Source organism: Palaemon carinicauda, chromosome 1 (genome assembly GCF_036898095.1).
Source record: "Palaemon carinicauda isolate YSFRI2023 chromosome 1, ASM3689809v2, whole genome shotgun sequence".
Taxonomy (NCBI): Eukaryota; Metazoa; Arthropoda; class Malacostraca; order Decapoda; family Palaemonidae; genus Palaemon; species Palaemon carinicauda.
Window position 1 is genome coordinate 76,213,497 of NC_090725.1, and position 7,500 is coordinate 76,220,996.

Genomic DNA, 7,500 nt, shown 5'->3' on the forward strand with positions numbered 1-7,500 from the left:
TTTTTGACTAATATTCTTTATATTTCTTTTAACATGATGAAACACTTTTGTGGCACCGTGTAACGTTAACCATTTTAATTTTCTTCATATCTTATTACAATAGAATTGGTCCATCTATAGTCCATTTCTTTTAGCGATGTATATTTGCACCGACTCGCAGCGGTGCCCTTTTAGCTCGGAAAAGTTTCCGGATCGCTGATTGGTTGGACAAGATAATTCTAACCAATCACCGATCAGGAAACTTTTCCGAGCTAAAAGGTGACCGCTGCGAGTCGGTGCAAATATGCATCGCTAAAAGAAATGGACTATAGATTTTATAGACTGCTTGAACAAATTCTTTTAATAGTTCACAGACTGTAAGAGTGGCACCAGTCTTATGATAAAAATTTGGAAGAAGAAAAATGTATGGGATTTAATTGAAATAGTGAGCCTCCCCATTAGAAGAAAGGATGCCAATTTGAATGCCAAAACCATATACTGTTGGAAAGCTAACGCAGGAAATTCCACCCTCTATGGTGAAATATGCTTATTGGCCGGATCTCTCTCTCTCTCTCTCTCTCTCTCTCTCTCTCCTAATATGAATTGGTGAAATATGCTTATTGGCCTGATCTCTCTCTCTCTCTCTCTCTCTCTCTCTCTCTCCTAATATGAATTGGTGAAATATGCTTATTGGCCTGATCTCTCTCTCTCTCTCTCTCTCTCTCTCTCTCTCCTAATATGAATTGGTGAAATATGCTTATTGGCCTGATACCTCTCTCTCTCTCTCTCTCTCTCTCTCTCTCTCTCCTAATATGAATTGGTGAAATATGCTTATTGGCCTGATTTTCTCTCTCTCTCTCTCTCTCTCTCTCTCTCTCCCCTAATATAAATTTACTCAGCCTAAAAGTTACCTTGTTTTCAGAAGGCACCATTCTTTTTAAAAATATTTTCCCTTATTCCTCGTGCTAAATAAACCTTCGATATAGAATATTGAAAAGACCGGTTCTTGCTCTAAATATAATATCTATTTTAAATTTTAGCCCCAAGCGATTGTATTTCGTTTCTGTTACATATAGGCATGACAAATCAAAAGGTCATTGTATCATGGATCTTTTGAAGGAAATAGATTATATACCAGGTCATTGACTTTTAAAGTTCTCGTGCATCGGGTTACCAAAACTTTTAAAAGGTTATGAACAAACGGTGTCCTCTCTGAGAGAGAGAGAGAGAGAGAGGAGAGAGAGAGAGAGAGAGAGAGAGAGAATATATATATCCACACATTTGTATTGGGTACTTTGGTCAGTCTTATTTTTATCATCCTATGCGCTTTTACTTGTTATTTACTATATATATATATATATATATATACATATATTGTATTGTGTAGTTTAAATCTATAGTTACCAATAGCAGAAAACTATTACATTAGGTAAAGTTTCAAAAATGTAATGTACACTATTTTTACCATAAATTTTAAATGTTATCTATACATATGCCAAAATCTAATAAAAAAAAGAGGATTATGATTTCCAAAGTAAATAATTTTGAAGAAATGTTCAATGGAATGTTTTGGAGCAGTCTTTGCTTTGGCATGCTCAACTAGACGTATCCCCAAATGATTTTAAATAGACTGAGATTTGCTGTATATGGTTGTACATTTAATCCTGAAACAGCCATATTTGTGTGTGTATATATATATCTATATATATATATATAAATAAATAAAATATATATTTAATATATATATATATATATAGATAATATACATATATATGTATGTATATAATATATATATATATATATATATATAGATATAGATATATATGTATGTATGTATGTATGTATGTATGTATATATGTATGTATGTATGTATGTATATATATATATTAATATATATATATATATATATATGCATATATATATATATATATATTTATATGTGTATATATATATATATATATATATACTGTATATCTATATCTATATCTATATCTATATATACATCTATATCTATATCTATATATACATATATATATGCATATATATATGCATATATTTTGGAAATTATCAATTATCACATTAGTTCTTTGTTGGTCTTATTATTTTCAGACTCCAAATTCAGGATGTTTTCTTAAATCCCTTTCTAATTCCGTTAGTCCCCAGTAAAGAGAAAGAGTTGAAGATTAATCGTCCATTTTGAATATCCCGAGCATGGTAGCAATTCAGCTATCTTTATTTTTGCAGCTCCATCTTACACAGAAAACAAATGTTTTATAAAAGATTTTCTAGGCAAATCTTTTTTCAGCAAAAGTATATTATGAGAGCAAATAAAACAGACAGCAAAAGCAGTCTATTTGAATTCATCTCTATGATCTTGTAAATTCTGGCGAGCATTTTCACGGACAGATCGTGGATATGCACAGATCCTCTAGCAGTGGTTCCCAAACTATCTTACCTGATGCCCCCTTTTTGCTTCCAGCAGACCCGTACGCCTCCACTCCTCTCTTTTATTTTATATGAAATGATTCTTACATTTATTTATTAGCATTGTACAGGAAAATATATTTCTGTTTGTATTACATTTTGATAATGAAAGCCACTCAAACAAATAATAGTACATTCCAGTGACTAAAAACGAAACATTTGGTTCAAAGTGAGCGAAAAAAAGTTTGAACATTAGCAAATTTTATTATTCTATTAAACAAGTAATTTCAAGCAGATGACTTCACGCCCCCCTTGTATCGTCCTCACGCCTCCCAGTTTGGGAACCACTGTAGACTAGCAGAAGGATATTTTCATCCTTTCCAACTAGTTTCGCCCAAGAAGGGTACGAGGGCATATTCTGTGATAACCACAGAGCCAGAAAAGCCCATCATCCGACTTCGGGCTTCCTAAAGATAACTCAAAGTATAGATTTGAAGTAACGAAAAAGGAACTCCGAAAAAGCTGAGCCGTTGCTTCTGAGCAAAAGGGAAACGACACGGAAGAGGGTTTGCAAGACTTTCCTGGAAGACTTTCCTGAAAGACTTTCTTAGGTTGAAGGTCCGGCTTTGGATTGGGCGTTTGATTTGTAGGGGGAGAAGGTTGCCTCTGAATAGAAACGTTGCCATATGGAGTCTTCCGTTGAAATGTTTATTTGGCGCAGAAAAGTTTGCGAAAGATATCGACAAAGTCATGAAGAAAGATCGGAAGAAGAGTTTTGATGGATGCTGATGGGCGAGGGTGCCGGGTTTTTAGCCTTTTGCAGATTTGAAGATAGGTGCCCAAAGAAATTATTATGATATTGTTATTATCATTATTATTATTATTATTATTATTATTATTACTACTATCCAAGCTACAACCCTAGTTGGAAAAGCAAGATGCTATAATCCAGGGGCTCCAACAGGGAAAAATAGCCCAGTGAGGAAAGGAAATAAAATAAATAAATGAAAAGAACAAATTAACAATAAATCATTCTAAAAAGAAGTAACAACGTCAAAACAGACATGTCATATATAAACTATTAACAACATCAAAAACAAATATGTCATATATAAACTATAAAAAGACTCATGTCCGCCTGGTCAGCAAAAAAGCATTTTCTCCAACTTTGAACTTTTGAAGTTCTACTGATTCAACTACCCGATTAGGAAGATCATTCCACAACTTGGTAACAGCTGGAATAAAACTTCTAGAGTACTGCGTAGTATTGAGCCTCTTTCACTACAATGGCTATTGTAGTAGTAATAGTAATATTATTAAGGTCATATTGATTTTGACCCGTCCAAAGGGGAATGGAAGCCTTTAGTTTTATAAGCTTCATTTTATTGAAGCCTTTTGTTAATCTATTCATACCGGATGTTATTGGTCTGTTACATCTGAGGTTGGCAGAATTTATATTTCTTTTATTTATGCTTCCTCCGATGCCTTAGATGACCGCGGTGGTAGCAGCAGTAGGGGGATTCAGCATTATGAAGCTTCATCTGTGGTGGAAATGTGGGAGGGTGGGCTGTGGCACCCTAGCAGTACCAGCTGAACTCGGTTGAGTCCCTTGTTAGGCTGGGAGGAACGTAGAGAGTAGAGGTCCCCTTTTTTGTTTTTGTTTCATTTGTTGATGTCCGGCTACCCGCCAAAATTGGGGGAAGTGCCTTGGTATATGTATGTATGTATGTATGTTTATATTCATATACTTAGTCAAGTATTCATTTTTGTCAATTGGCGTGCCATTCAAAAGAGCTGCCATTGGAAGAAAACAAGATAACGGCTATGCTACTCCCCTTTGTCTTCGTATATTATACAGAATTAGGATCCCTTTATTTATTGACTTGAATATTTCTTTATTTACTTTTATTTCTTCACTGATGATTACTCATTTATTTTTTTTTTTAATTTTACAAATTCTGTTTTGGTTCTGATCAGAATTTGAGGTGTAATTTATGTAATGTACCATAAGGCTGTAAAGGAAAATAGTAGGGTCTGTCTATCTATCTATCTATCTATCTATCTATCTATCTATCTATCTAGAGAGAGAAACTTCCCTAATGATTTTATTAAGCACTTAATGTATATACCAATTGTTTTGATTCGCACATAATTATTCGTGGAAAGCTTTCTTACGTATTATAGTTAAAACTATTTCGATAAATGTTTAAACAATTTAGGGTAACACTGTAAAGTATAAACCTAATGCAACCTTATGGAAATTGTAACATAGGTTTTTCTTCCTTCACGTTTGTTCCCGTGACTTTTCCCCCTTAATTCTAATTTCTATCTGTGTAGAGAGAAAAGCTAGTGGCTTACATGTGCCCTCAACCTTCGAATTAAAGCGGTTGATACAGTTTCAGCTGTGTATTGCTATTGTATAAACTATAAAGCGTAAAGCTAAACAATAGCAATTTACCTTTTAGGAATGAGCAGTGCAGTTGTGACAAATGTCAAAGTATCAGTTTCTTCTGAATCAAAGTAATTTGTCATTGCATTTAATTAGGGGACGTCAGCTCTCTCTCTCTCTCTCTCTCTCTCTCTCTCTCCTCCTCTCCTCTCTCTCTCTCTCTCTCTCTCTCTTTCACACACACACACCGATTTATATTATAATTCTATTAGTGCAGTTTATCTCTCTCTCTCTCTCTCTCTCTCTCTCTCTCTCTCTCTCACCGATTTATGTTAAAATTCTATTAGTGGAGTTTATAACCATTGTTCTTGGATAAGTGAAATGAAGGCTGTTCTCACATCGGATGGTCTTAATAAGAAAAAGAAACCGTAGGGGAGATAAACTCCAACTCTCTCTCTCTCTTCTCTCTCTCTCTCTCTCTCTCTCTCTCTCACACACACACACACACACACACACACACACACACACCGATTTATATTAAAATTCTATTAGTGCAGTTCATAACTATTGTCCTTGGATAAGTGAAATGAAGGCTGTTCTCACATCGGATGCGTCTTAATAAGAAAAAGAAACCGTAGGGGGAGATGAACTCCAGAGGCAGCTGGAGCACCTGTATGCGCTTTTCCATTGTTAATAACATTGAAAAGACCACCATCGGTGCTGGACAAGTGACTGTGTCATACAAAAGAATCCAAAAGGGCGTTTATTGATCCGGTATTGATCGAGAACAGGGTCCTTTTGAGTTGCAGAGGTCGAAATAAAAGGGCCTCTACTTTGACGACCAATGTTCCAGGGGAACCCCCAACCATGAGAGGGAACAGGGAACCGAGGAAGGTTCCTACCCATGGACCCCTGTACATGGAGACCCCCCTTGACCATAATTGGCAGACATATGGCGAATGGACACACCCACAGACAAGTTGTAAATGGCGCATTTCGAATGATTGGCTAAAGGGAACCAGATGGATAATTGCTGATAAGCCTATGTCAGGAATAGTAAGCAAAATGTAATGACAATTTCGTGTGCTTGTTTATGTAGAGAGAGAGAGAGAGAGAGAGAGAGAGAGAGAGAGAGAGAGAGAATATATATAAAAATCATAAGAACTATGAACATGCACGTGGAGAGGAAGAACAAAACGAAGACAATATACTGCACGTAGAGAGAGAGAGAGAGAGAGAGAGAGAGAGAGAGAGAGTATATGTTAAAATCATAAGTAAGAACTATGAACATGCACGTGGAGAGAAAGAACAAAACGAAGACAATATACTGCACGGAGAGAGAGAGAGAGAGAGAGGAGAGAGAGAGAGAGAGAGAGAGAATATATATTAAAATCATAAGTAAGAACTATGAACATGCACGTGAAGAGAAAGAACAAAACGAAGACAATATACTGCACGGAGAGAGAGAGAGAGAGAGAGAGAAGAGAGAGAGAGGGAGAGGGGAGAGGAGAGAGAGAGAGAGAGAGAGAGAGAGAGAATATATATTAAAATCATAAGTAAGAACTATGAACATGCACGTGAAGAGAAAGAACAAAACGAAGACAATATACTGCACGTAGAGAGAGAGAGAGAGAGAGAGAGAGAGAGAGAGAGAGAGAGAGTATATGTTAAAATCATAAGTAAGAACTATGAACATGCACGTGGAGAGAAAGAACAAAACGAAGACAATATACTGCACGTAGAGAGAGAGAGAGAGAGAGAGAGAGAGAGAGAGAGAATATATGTTAAAATCATAAGTAAAAACTATGAACATGCACGTGGAGAGAAAGAACAAATCGAAGACAATATACTGCACGAAGAGAGAGAGAGAGAGAGAGAGAGAGAGAGAGAGAGAGAATATATATATTAAAATCATAAGTAAGAACTATGAACATGCACGTGAAGAGAAACAACAAAACGAAGGCAATATACTGCACGTAGAGAGAGAGAGAGAGAGAGAGAGAGAGAGAGAGAGAGAGAGAGAGAGTATATATTAAAATCATAAGTAAGAACTATGAACATGCACGTGGAGAGAAAGAACAAAACTAAGACAATATACTGCACGCAGAGAGAGAGAGAGAGAGAGAGAGAGAGAGAGAGAGAATATATTAAAATCATAAGTAAGAACTATGAACATGCACGTGGAGAGAAAGAACAAAACGAAGACAATATACTGCACGTAGAGAGAGAGAGAGAGAGAGAGAGAGAGAGAGAGAGAGAGTTTTTGTGTTTGTAGAACTTGAACGAAAATAGATTTCAAAGAGATTTTAATTGCCATCTATACACAGGGCGGTGTCCTCTGCGTCGACTTTGTATTGTTCTAAAATTGCTGGCTCTCTAGGCATGCAGGAATAATGTTTATTTCGCCGTTAAAAGTAGGTCAGAAATCAATGACGTCATTTCCAATAAATGTAAATTAAATGTCTGTGACTTCGATATTGATAATATAATAGGATTCGTAGAGATACCTTGCTGTTAAGTCTCTGACATTCAATACGTTTGCGATGTCATCATTTCTATCGATATAGGACTAGGTAAAGAAAACGAGAATCTAGTACTTTTTAAATAACGAAGTATTTACATTACCCTTTGTATGTTAGGGTAAATGGGTTTATCCAGATATATATATATATATATATATATATATATGCAGAAGAACCACAGGGAAA